The sequence below is a fragment of the Nerophis lumbriciformis genome, linkage group LG11, assembly GCF_033978685.3.
Source record: "Nerophis lumbriciformis linkage group LG11, RoL_Nlum_v2.1, whole genome shotgun sequence".
Lineage (NCBI taxonomy): Eukaryota > Metazoa > Chordata > Actinopteri > Syngnathiformes > Syngnathidae > Nerophis > Nerophis lumbriciformis.
In genome coordinates, this window is record NC_084558.2 from 6,003,183 (window position 1) to 6,016,981 (window position 13,799).

The 13,799-nt window shown below is 39.3% G+C and overlaps 1 protein-coding gene across 6 annotated transcripts in view; it reads left to right on the plus strand.

Annotated features, from left to right (window-relative positions):
* Positions 1-13,799, plus strand: part of rhbdl1 (rhomboid, veinlet-like 1 (Drosophila)) — a 176,499-nt gene that overhangs the window by 85,501 nt on the left and 77,199 nt on the right. The gene's annotated exons all lie outside the window — the stretch shown is intronic.

Sequence of the window (13,799 nt, forward strand, 5' to 3'; positions counted from 1 at the left end):
CAGAAAATATAATGACACTGTGTTGGGGGCCCTGTAAAGATTCTTTTCATGGGACCCAAAATCCCTAGCGGTGCCCCTGAATACATATAATATCAAATCAAATCAAATCAACTTTATTTATAGAGCACATTTAAAATTTACCACAGGGGTAGCCAAAGTGCTGTACAATGAGCAGGTTAAAAGATAAAACGAGTACCGAACAAACACAACACAACACAAACAGAACACGATAAAAAATAAATAATTAAAATAGAATTCATAAAAACATAAAAACATAAAAACAGGATCACAGCAGGTGTATTATGGGGCGCCATTGCAGGATGGATATCACTCAGTGTTAAAAGCCATGGAATAAAATTATGTTTTTAAGAGAGATTTAAAAACAGGAAGAGAGGAGGCTTGTCTAACACTCAGGGGTAGGTCGTTCCAGAGCTTGGGAGCAGCAACGGCGAAAGCTCTGTCACCTCTAAGCTTCAGCCTTGTGTCAGGGACCGTCAACAGCAGCTGATCGGCTGATCTTAAGGATCGGGTGGGGCAGTAAGGCTGAAGGAGGTCGGAGAGATAGGTTGGCGCGAGGTTGTTTAGACATTTAAAAACAAATAAAAGGAGTTTAAAATGTATTCGGTAACGCACAGGGAGCCAGTGAAGGGACGCTAAAATAGGGGTGATGTGCTCACGTCTGCGGGTCTGTGTTAGCAGACGAGCAGCAGAGTTCTGCACGAGCTGCAGGCGGGCGAGGGAGGCCTGGCTAATGCCAACATACAGGGCATTACAATAATCAAGACGAGTCGAGATAAAAGCGTGGATTAATTTCTCAAGATCATGTCTTGATAGAAGCGGTTTCACTTTCGCTATTTGGCGTAATTGATAAAAGCTTTTTTGAACGACGCTGCTGATTTGTTTTTCGAATTTAAAATCTGAGTCAAACTTTACCCCCAGGTTTGTGACAGAGTCGCTGAGATACGGGGTCAGAGTGCCGAGGTCAACGTTGGGGGAGGGAGAGCGACTTGGACCGAACAACATAACTTCTGTTTTATCTTCATTTAGGCTCAGGAAGTTAGCTGAAAGCCAGACTTTGATGTCGTGCAGGCAGTCAATAAGACGTTGAACCGTGTTATTTTGTGCCATGGGAAAATAAATCTGGCAATCATCGGCATAAAAATGAAATGCAATACTGTACTTCCTAAAAATAGAACCAAGGGGGAGAAGGTAAAGCGCAAATAAAATTGGGGCAAGGATTGAGCCCTGGGGGACCCCATGTGGTAAAGGAGCTGTGGACGACATAAAACTGTCTACTTTTACACAAAAAACTCCTGTCGGTTAGGTACGACCGGAACCAGTTGAGGGCGACGCCCTTAATGCCCACACAGTTCTCAAGACGAGTGATTAAGGTGGCGTGGTCGACGGTGTCGAACGCAGCAGACATGTACACAAGTATTAAAACGCACCCCTCTTGTAAATGGAATGGAATCAGGTGGGCCAGTGGTACATACCTCTCTGTTCTGGCTGCTCAGGACTATATGGCTACGTCAACAATGACAATATCCAGCTAGCATCCTATGTACTGTATTTTTCAGATTATAAATCGCTCCGGAGTATAAATCGGACCGGCCGAATATGCATAATAAAGAAGGAAAAAAACATATCCCGCGGCTCTTTAGCGCCGCCCTGGTGGCTCTCTGGAGCTTTTTCAAAAATGTATGAAAAATGGAAAAAGATGAGGGGGGAAAAATACATTTTTTGTTTTAATATGGTTTCTGTAGGAGGACAAACATGACACAAACCTCCCTGATTCTTATAAAGCACACTGTTTATACTAAACATGCTTCACTGATTCGAGTATTTGGCGAGCGCCGTTTTGTCCTACTAATTTTGGCGGTCCTTGAACTCACAGTAGTTTGTTTACATGTACAATTTTCTCCGACTTTCGGGGACGTGTTTTATGCCACTTCTTTTTCTGTCTCATTTTGCCCACCAAACTTTTAACGTTGTGCATGAATGCACAAAGGTGAGTTTCGTTGATGTTATTGACTTGTGTGGAGTGCTAATCACACATATTTGGTCACTGCATGACTGCAAGCTAATCGATGCTAACATGCTATTTAGGCTAGCTATTTGTACATATTGCATCATTATGCCTCATTTGTAGGTATATTTGAGATCATTTAGTTTCCTTAAAGTCGTCTTAATTCAATTTATATCTCATGACACACTATCTGTATGTAATATGGCTTTTAATTTTTTGCGGCTCCAGACAGATTTGTTTTTGTATTTTTGGTCCAATATGGCTCTTTCAACATTTTAGGTTGCCGACCCCTGCACTAGAGTATAAGTCGCATTTTGTGGGGAAACTTATTTGATGAAATCCAACACCAAGAATATACATTTGAAAGGCAATTTAAAATAAATAAAGAATAGTGAACAACAGGCTGAATAAGTGTACGTTATATGAGGCATAAATAACCAACTGAGAACGTGCCTGGTATGTTAACGTAACATATTATGGTAAGAGTCATTCAAATAACTATAACATATAGAACATGCTCGGCGTTTACCAAACAATCTGTCACTCCTAATCGCTAAATCCCATGAAATCTTCTTCCTTGGTGTCGCTTCTAAACAACTCTGCCAACTCCAAAGGTAGACAATGCCCCGTTTCCTCTTCTATAAATAATATTATTTGATATTTTACGGTAATGTGTTAATAATTTCACACATAAGTCGCTCCTGAGTATAAGTCGCACCCCCGGCCAAACTATGAAAAAAACTGCGACTTATAATCCGAAAAATACGGTAGTATGTTTTGCATAACAGAGATGGCCACATGAACATGACATGAAAACATAAGTATTTCTTTTTTTTTAAATTAATTCTAAATCATAAATAAATCAATACATAGAAAGTCCGGGGGGCTCTCTATTTTGCCCACAAAACCCTTTAAATAACCATCCAAAACCCGTCAACAATACTTTTTATACATATTGTGACTTGAATATTAACCACATATTAGCGATGTTGTTATAAGCGCTAACGCATACAAATTATGTCTTAGCGGCGCAATGATACAAACCGCTAAGTAGCCCTCCGCTGTTTTACTGTGACTCCCGCATCATCGTCTCTCGGCTCGTCAAAGTTATTCTAGATTATAAATCATGCCTCTCATGTGGATAATAGGAGGATTTAGCCATAAATCCAGAAGTTGTTCATCTGTGACAGTCTATTTATACACGCCAATAGAGACAAACCCACACAACCGAAGACGGTGTCTGCAGGGAGACTTCCTTGTTAACCCATCATCTGCATCATGATTAATTCTTCATATAAACAAGAATATATGGACAGCCTATCAGTTGTCATCGAAGTAAGAGCAGACATCGTACAGTAAGCTATCGTTTTATTATGTTTGTAGCTTGTATTTCTTGTTCAGCTCCTAGCAATACTGCTACATGATGCTTAGTGTTTCACTAAAGCTGGGTTTGTTTAGCAGAGCTTCTAAAACATGTGTATCATCCTCCTTCTATTCAGGATCAACAATATAAGTTTCTCATCATAATTTTTCCCGAAGTAATCGTTGTTGGCTCTCACAAAGTCTGCGTGATTTGCATTGTTGTTGGTGGGGAAGGGATCGGCGGCCCCTACCTCTACGTTACGCGATCATGTGACTGGCTTCCTCATTATCTCTCAAAATGGCTCAGGAATCTCCGTGAGATTGATACTATTTTGATCATGTCTATTTATTTGCAAACTTTGGAAGTCTTTAAGTGTCATAAATCAGATATACAGGTAAAAGCCAGTAAATTAGAATATTTTGAAAAACTTGATTTATTTCAGTAATTGCATTCAAAAGGTGTAACTTGTACATTATATTTATTCATTGCACACAGACTGATGCATTCAAATGTTTATTTCATTTAATTTTGATGATTTGAAGTGGTAACAAATGAAAATCCAAAATTCCGTGTGTCACAAAATTAGAATATTACTTAAGGCTAATACAAATTAGGGATTTTTAGAAATGTTGGCCAACTGAAAAGTATGAAAATGAAAAATATGAGCATGTACAATACTCAATACTTGGTTGGAGCTCCTTTTGCCTCAATTACTGCGTTAATGCGGCGTGGCATGGAGTCGATGAGTTTCTGGCACTGCTCAGGTGTTATGAGAGCCCAGGTTGCTCTGATAGTGGCCTTCAACTCTTCTGCGTTTTTGGGTCTGGCATTCTGCATCTTCCTTTTCACAATACCCCACAGATTTTCTATGGGGCTAAGGTCAGGGGAGTTGGCGGGCCAATTTAGAACAGAAATACCATGGTCCGTAAACCAGGCACGGGTAGATTTTGCGCTGTGTGCAGGCGCCAAGTCCTGTTGGAACTTGAAATCTCCATCTCCATAGAGCAGGTCAGCAGCAGGAAGCATGAAGTGCTCTAAAACTTGCTGGTAGACGGCTGCGTTGACCCTGGATCTCAGGAAACAGAGTGGACCGACACCAGCAGATGACATGGCACCCCAAACCATCACCCAACCATGCAAATTTTGCATTTCCTTTGGAAATCGAGGTCCCAGAGTCTGGAGGAAGACAGGAGAGGCACAGGATCCACGTTGCCTGAAGTCTAGTGTAAAGTTTCCACCATCAGTGATGGTTTGGGGTGCCATGTCATCTGCTGGTGTCGGTCCTGTATATGATAATATCTTCAATGTAGAGGCAACTTGTGTTTCCACTCTACTGGTACTTTAATGAAAGAACAATACATTTTCAACGTTTTGCAGAAATTCTTCCCAGACGACTTCACTTCATTTGTCCCAATACTTTTGCTACATCGAAAAACAGAGAAATTCCAAGCAGGTTTACCACATTGTCCTGCTTTTCTGAGTGATATATATTTTTTAAACGCGCTACCTCTTTGTTCAGTCTTTTGCTCTCATTATGTTTTAGTTTTTATCCTTTTGTATGAATGTATAGATTCATAATTGGTGCTTACATGCATGACGCCACACCTTACACTACAAGTTCTGAAGATGCGTCTTTTTTTTTTTTATTAAACAAATTGTGAATGTCGCCGGCTGCTTTCTTGTTCTTTCACGCTTTGCTTTTGTGTCAGATCTTATCGCAGCACAAAGCCGGATGCAGAGATAATTGCTTCGTCTGCAGTTTTCCCCTCCGAGGAGCCGCTATTGTTTCAGCGACAATGGAGACTTCACTCAATTGGGGTTGTCAGGCGAATTGTACCTCTGCTGCGTGTGTGTGTGTGTGTGTGTGTGTGTGTGTGTGTGTGTGTGTGTGTGTGTGTGTGTGTGTGTGTGTGTGTGTGTGTGTGTGTGTGTGTGTGTGTGTGTGTGTGCGTGTGTGTGTGTGGATGATTCTTGCCTATAAAGGTAACACTGGGATGTTGAACGGTGTCAGTGGGCTGGCTTAATAGCTTGATTAATGGCAGTGTGAAAAAACAAACTCTTTGCGATGAATACTGAACTTTATGAACGTTGACTCGGCCAGGTGACTTTTATAGAACACAGCTTTAGTGCGTTTCTGTCACTGCATTAGGTACACTAAAAGCTTGTGCATGTTATGGTCGGTTTAAGTCATGGGTGTCAAACGTACGGCCCGAGGGACGGATCAGGCCCGCAAACAGGTTTTATCCGGCCCGCGAAATGAGTTTGCTAAGTATAAAAATTAAAGCTGAAATTTTTGAATGAAAGAAACTGCTGTTCTAAATGTGTCCACTGGATGTCGCAATAACAATTCGTTGTATCTTTGTAGATGATGCTACATATGTACAAAATAAACCACATGTTGTTAGTACATCAGTCGAGGAAAATGATCAAACTACATAAATAACAAATCGTAATTTGATTTTGATGTAATTTTTTTTGTCTTGATAGATTGAAAATGAACACCAATGAGTTGACTAATGAACATTATCACATCATTTATTCAGAAAATATAAATAACGACAAATAAAGATAGAATACTATTAACCGCAACATGTAAGTGTAAAAAAAAAAAAAAAAACATTATGATTTGTAAATTTTCAGAATGTGCTTGTTCTATTTTTAAACAAAGAAAACAATCTGAAGTTGTCTTTATTTTTAAGTTATCGTGCCGTGATTTTACCAGTCCGGCCCACTTAAGAGTAGATTTTTCTCCATGTGGCCCCCGATCTATGATGAGTTTGACGCCCCTGTTTTAAGTAGTACATTGGAGTAAGGCAATGAATCTTGGGAAAACTGGAAATGCATGATTGTCGACAACAGTGTATTCCACTGTGCATCTTCTAGATTTGTTTATGTATTCTATCTAATAAGCAGCTATATACAGAAGTTAGTAGCGTAGTTGTTTTACTTATCTGATTCATAATCATTTGCAGACCTCCCAACATGTACACATTTTACATATCCAAAGTTGGCATGTATTTTTCACCCTTGCTCTCCAAGTACTCCTTTGCGATTGGTCAGAGCTCTGTAACTTGGGTAATGCTCTTGTGTCGAGGCACCAGTGTACGTATTTTACAGCAGCTCGCACCTACCCCTGCAAACCCTTTTGCACAGTGTTAATTTTGTTGGCTAAAAATGTTCGTCTTAGGCCCCTTCTACACTAAGGTTATCCAGGGTAAATCCCACCTAACCTTATCCTTGTCCACACTCACACAAAGGTCTTTTAAGACCCTCGTTGGCCAGGTAATGCAAAGTACACGCTACCTTTTTTATCACATCCACGGGAGCCCGCATTCTCGTTGTCTCTCCTTCGACAAAAATAGACAACGTTTTTCGGTAAGTAGAATCACAGCTGACCCGGACATTCGAAAGTTATTTTGCCGTCTGAGAAGGGTTTCCTTTACTTAAGGTAGTCACGTGTGATTTCCACAAGCGTCTGTACATGTCGAAGAATGAGAAACACGGGCATGTCTGGGTGACTCGCCTCCATCTTTCCAGTGATTAGCTCCGGTTGTTATGACGCTGGCTGTGGCACGTTCTTTCTGACGTCACTTCCTGTGTGGGGCGCAGTCTTTCTGACTTCACTTCCTCTCCGAACTCAGTTTGAAAACGATCAATAAGTCCATACAAAGCTAAGAGCCGGAGATTCAAGAAATAGACGGCGCACTTACACGTGTAAAAAATTGTCCGAGGAGGGGGACCTTGAACGATGGTTTAGTGTGGCTGACACGAGGCTTAGGCTAAATAATTATTCCTTTAAGGGGTTATCCGGCTTAGTGTAGACATAGCCTTAGTTCATTTAGTTTGAGTCATAGTCTTTGAACAAAAAAGTATTTTGGTTTTAGTCATATTTTTTCATCTAAATTAACTTAGTTTTAGTTGACTAAATTCCTCAACATTTTAGTCAGACTAAAATTACGGTAAATATAGTCGACTGAAATATAATGTATAAAGGTTAACATATCTTTGAAGTTGTCTGTTAAGGTTATTGCAGAGCATGTCAAGCTAAATCCACAACAATACCTGTTTTAGACGGGGGAAAGTAGGTCTTTGGTGATAATTAAGATGAACATTTTTAGTCAACAAAATTAACCCTGCTCTTGCATTCCAAAATGTTCTTACCTCGATTGCAAAGGCTGTGATTGGTCGGATTCCCGTGTTTCCTGTGTGTGTGTGTACAACTCTGTAAATGCCAACACATATTTCAGATCAACATTTGCTGTGAAAATGAGTCTTGTAAAGCATCCATTAGTTCCAGCTGAAATAACACTTCCTTTCTGTCTTTCATTACCATTGTTTACTCGCGGCGAAAGGTAGCTAACAGACTTTATAGTCAACAAGAGTTGTGGTTGCTCACTGAGTTGAACCCTGGAAAAAAGCTATAAAAGAGCATACGTTCAAAGTGTGGCTCAGGGGCTGTCGCTTTTCTGTATAAACATTGACATGGAATGATGGAATGATATCGACTTGGCATTTTTTCAGAGTCTTAAAGGGGAACTACATTACTTTCTTTTAAAATGTTGCCCATCATTCACAATCCTTGTGTGAGACAAGAACACACATCTTTACCTTTTCTGTGTGTTCTAAGTCGTGAAAAACTGCGAGAAGGCGGCTAACAATGTTAGGTAATGGGGTTTATCTACTCAGTCTATAAAACGCTCTAAAAGAAACTGCCAGCAACACCCCATTTACATGCAGTGACCTGCATATTAACCAAGCAATAGCGACATTGTCGTCAGGATTTGTTGGTGGTGAACCCCAAGATGCAGCGATAGCAGGCGTGTTGCAGGAAAACATGACTTTTAATAGGATATTTGGAGACAGAATAACAGGAGACATCAAAAAATCCTCGAGCACTGACTGGAGGGAGAGGCAGGCATAAATCGCAGCCAGCTGATTGACACCAGGTGTGTCCAGGCTGCCAATCAGCAGCAGGTGAGGGTAAACAGCGCTCAGGGAGACAAGCAGGAAATGGAACCAAAATAAGAGCACTGACAGGAAATAAACACCAAACCCAGGAAAAACAACCCAACGTGAATGTGACACATCGTTGACATTGTTATTGTAAGAGCTAACATCGTTACACATTTCGAGTAGCCAACTACTACCTGCCAGAGGTGGGACCAAGTCATTGTTTTGCAAGTCACAAGTAAGTCTCAAGTCTTTGCCTGCAAGTCCGAGTCAAGTCCCGAGTCAAGACAGGCAAGCCCCGAGTCAAGTCCAAAGTCAAGACTGGAAAGTCTCAAGTCAAGTCCTAAGTCCTGCATTTTGAGTTTCGAGTCCTTTCAAGTCCTTTTAACCACAGACTAATATATTAACACAGATTGTGTATGCTTTTCAAACGCTGTATTTATTTATTAAAACAAGTGCATTTTAAATTGCAGGAAAGAAAATTGTGCTGACATTGCACTTTATAATAGCACTATTAACCAGTCATTTTAAACATTAACTCATTCCTTTACAGAACAAACACATTAAAAAATAAAGTGCAAATGTACTTATTTGTACAAAAGTGTTAACATTGAAAAAACATGACATATACGTGAACATAACAAAAAAGTTGTACTTTTTATATGTCAGGGCCCTATGCTGCATTGCATTTGCAAAAGACCAAATTAGCCAAGAGTCTGTCAGTCATTTGTGCACGATGGGGGCATAGTATTTATTTTACCTTTATTTTACTATTTTTGTCTTTTTTTAGGTGGCTAAAATACGCGGTGCTGCTGACCGCCGTCTAACGTTACGTGTGATATATTGACTAACGTAACCCTGCTTAAAAAAAATCACTGAACAAAAAGTATGAATAAGGTAGTGAACTGCAACAGATTCCCATGTTTGCAATAACGTTATAACGTTAGCAGTGAGTTTACAGCTTCGCTGATTTAACTACACAGCAAATAAAAGTCACGTTACTTAGCCAATAAACGTTATCTTACATTCAAAACTTACCGATCTTTGTGCAACTTCAAATGCCGGACGAAGTTGGAAGTTGTTGCCTCTCCATCAGTCATTTTCGAACCGCATGTGTTGCATACTGCAAACCGTTTTGTGTTGACCACCTCGTAATTTTTATACCCAAACAAAATTATTTTAGGTATAATTTTTTGTTCACTGGCGTGTGGTTTGGACATGTCTTCTTCGTTGGTTGTCCTGCAATTTGATTGGATGAATGCTGTGTGATGAAAACAAAGTAGATCTAATTTGATTGGCTGTTGTACTGAGACCACACCAGCTGACACACGCAACGCTGATAGACAAGTACACAATGAAAAATACGGAGCGCTCCCGAATAACTTTTTCATCTTTGGGTTTTGGGGAAAGTAGCAAGTCATATCAAGTCATGTCAATTCAAAAGGCTCAAGTCCAAGTGAAGTCACAAGTCATTGATGTTAAAGTCTAAGTCGAGTTGCAAGTCTTTTTACATTTTGTCAAGTCGAGTCTAAAGTCATCAAATTCATGACTCGAGTCTGACTCGAGTCCAAGTCATGTGACTCGAGTCCACACCTCTGCTACCTGCTAGCTAGCTTGAGCTGCTAATAATGTTGATTGCAACCCACCATAAAATAAAGAAAGAGCTTGAGCTGCTTCTGTTGCTGTTGAGTTGCCTTTGTGCTAAGAAAAGTTCATGCTCAGTCATAAATCATGCATCTCACCTGTGTTGTAGAAGGTTGCGGGGAAGTTGGTCAACTTTGAAAATCCACACATAACCTTCTTGACAGTTGACTCTAAATGGCTCTCAACAAATCGAACGCGGCATAAATTGCTCGGAAGCATTTTTTATCTGAGGAGTGAGGATTATTCTGAATTTAGCAGCTCAAGAAACACACAACATACCGTATTTTCCGCACTATAAGCCGCCCCGGGTTATTAGCCGCACCTTCAATGAATGGCATATTTCAAAACTTTGATCACCTATAAGCCGCCCCGGGTTATAAGCCGCGCCTACGCTGCGCTAAAGGGAATGTCATAAAAACAGTCAGATAGGTCAGTCAAACTTAAATAATATATTACAAACCAGCGTTCTAACAACTCTGTTCACCCCCAAAATGTAATGTGCAAATGTGCAGTCACAAAAATAGTAACACTCAAATTAGTGCAGAGCAATAGCAACATCAATAACTCAACGTTGCTCGAACGTTAATGTCACACAACACACAAAATAAACATTTAAAGCTCACTTTCTGAAATTATTCCTCATCCATAAATCCCTCGAATTCTTCTTCAGTGTCTGAATTAAAAAGTTGGGCGAATACGGCATCCAAAATGGCCGGCTCCGTCTCCTCGAAGTCATCAGAGTCAGTGTCGCTGTTGTTGTCCAGCAGTTCCGTGAATCCTGCCTTCCGGAAAGCTCGGACCACAGTTGAGACCGATATATCCGCTCAGGCATTTACAATCCACTGGCAGATGTTGGCGTATGTCGTCCGGCGCTGTCTCCCTGTCTTAGTGGCGCAGGTCATCTTGTTGCTTCCTCTACCTACGCACCATTGATTCATTTATGTTCAATTCTCTCGCTGCTGCTCTATTTCTGTGTTCTACTGCGTGACTTATTGCCTTGAGTTTGAATTTTGCGTTGTACGCGTGTCTCTTAATAGGAGCCATTTTGTGGTCTTTACAGATGTAAACACACAAATGAAATGAAACGTAATATCCGCGCGCTTCTTCTTCTACGGGGGCGGGTGCTTACCTTGGTGGTTGCTTACAGTAGAAGAAGAAGCGCTTCCTCTTCTATGGGGGCGGGTGCTTACCTTGGCGGTTGCTTACCGTAGAAGAAGAAGCGCTTCCTCTTCTACGGGGAAAAAAGATGGCGGCTGTTTACCGTAGTTGCGAGACCTAAACTTTATGAAAATGAATCTTAATATTAATCCATATATAAAGCGCACCGGGTTATAAGCCGCACTGTCAGCTTTTGAGAAAATTTGTGGTTTTTAGGTGCGGCTAATAGTGCGGAAAATACGGTACATTGTAAGTAGTGATGGGTTGATGAGGCGTCATGAAGCGTTTCGACACATTGCAAAACTGTATTGATACTGTGTCGATACTGTGTCACTAAATACTGACATCTGCTGGACATTAAAAATCCCTACAGGCAACCTATGGACCGACTCAACTGACACTGATTTTATGCCCTAGTACAGGGGTCACCAACCTTTTTGAAACCAAAAACTACTTCTTGGGTACTGATTAATGCGAAGGGCTACCAGTTTGATACACACTTAAATAAATAAATATATTGTCATTTGTAAGTTACACATAAGTGTGATTTAAACAAGAATAGCTAAATAAATAAATGTATATATATAAAAAAAAATGGGTATTTCTGTCTGTCATTCCGTCATACATTTTTTTTTCCTTTTACGGAAGGTTTTTTGTAGAGAATAAATGATGGAAAAAAACACTTAATTGAACGGTTTAAAAGAGGAGAAAACACAAAAAAAATCAAATCCAATTTTGAAACATAGTTTATCTTTAATTTCGACTCTTTAAAATTCAAAATTCAACCGACAAAAAGAAGAGAAAAACTAGCTAATTTGAATCTTTTGGAAAAAATTAAAAAAATAATTTATGGAACATCATTAGTAATTTTTCCTGATTAAGATAAATTTTAGAATTTTGATGACGTGTTTTAAATTGGTTCAAATCCAATCTGCACTTTGTCAGAATATTTAACAAATTGGACCAAGCTATATTTCTAACAAAGACAAATCAGTATTTCTTCTAGATTTTCCAGAACAGAAATTTTAAAAGAAATTCAAAATACTTTGAAATTAGATTTAAATTTGATTCTACAGATTTTCTAGATTTGCCAGAATAATTTTTTTGAATTTTAATCATAGTAAGTTTGAAGAAATATTTCACAAATATTCTTCGTCGAAAAAACAGAAGCTAAAATATTTATTATTCTTTACAATGAAAAAAAAAAAAATTTACTTGAACATTGATTTAAATTGTCAGGAAAGAAGAGGAAGACATTTAAAAGGTAAAAATGTATATGTGTTTAAAAATCCTAAAATCATTTTTAAGGTTGTATTTTTTCTCTAAAATTGTATTTCTAAAAGTAATAAGAAGCAAAGTAAAAAAAAATAAATGAATTTATTTAAACAAGTGAAGACCAAGTCTTTAAAATATTTTCATGGATTTTCAAATTCTATTTGAGTTTTGTCTCTTTTAAAATTAAAAATGTCGAGCAAAGCGAGACCAACTTGCTAATAAATAAATGACATTTAAAAAATAGAGGCAGCTCACTGGTAAGTGCTGCTCTTTGAGCTATTTTTAGAACAGGCCAGCGGGCGACTGATCTGGTCCTTACGGGCTACCTGGTGACCGCGGGCACCACGTTGGTGACCCCTGCCCTAGTATATACAATAATATAAACCAAGGCATTGTATTTCATTTAGGATTATTTCATATCTTCATTTAAATAAAAATATATTTGTATCTTTTTTAGATACAGTCAATAAATAATGTGAACATGTATCATAACATGGACATCTAAGAGAACGTGTTGTGGATGATTGTGGACTGGGAATTTTTTTTATTTTATTTTTTTACACATTTTTATAAAAAAAAAAAAAAAAAAAAAAAAGTTTTTCCGACGTATTACATTTTAGACGATTTCTCTTCTTAGTTATTATTTCTCCGGCTGTAGAAAAGACCCGCTCACAGGGCACAGAGGAGGCGGCAGTGCGACACAGTTCGCGTATCGGTCACGTGACCAAAACAGCTCATGATCGGTCACGTGACTTTCTAAAAGCGGTACACGCACCGACACAGGGTTTTGCTCTATGAGCTCGACGCATGCGCCGATGCATCGGTGTTGCCGGACCCATCACTAATTGTAAGTGATTGTTTTGTCTTGTGATTTGAAACATTTAGCATAGCACAGCACCGGCGTCCGTTGCTATGCGCTCTTTGAAACTAATGCGCCCAAAAAAGTTTCGATATTGCTTAAAATGGCCATAATAATGTAAATATTCCGTTATCACAAATGTCGGATTGTTGGGTTTATTGAATGGCTTTTCCGGGGCTCTATTCGGCGGACTGGATCGTATCCCTATTACATGCATTGTTACCTGCCTCTTAGGGGCATTTTTTTAATATTTAGAATGAACATAAAAGGAAAATACATGTGTTGTTGTCTCACAAAAGGAGGAATGATGGGCAAAATGTATTTAAAAAAAAAAAGTGCTCCTTTAACAGAGTCAGGACAGCGACACAGTCTGTCTGTAAGGATATTCAACAATGCTGAGACTCTCCACCCTGTTGTGTTGAAAGCAATTGTCGCTGATGTTGTCACATATCCAATGATGTGTTCCTGCGTGAAGACTTACAAAGTTGCCTTCTTTACTGAGTCCTGTATAAAAGGCACAGAAG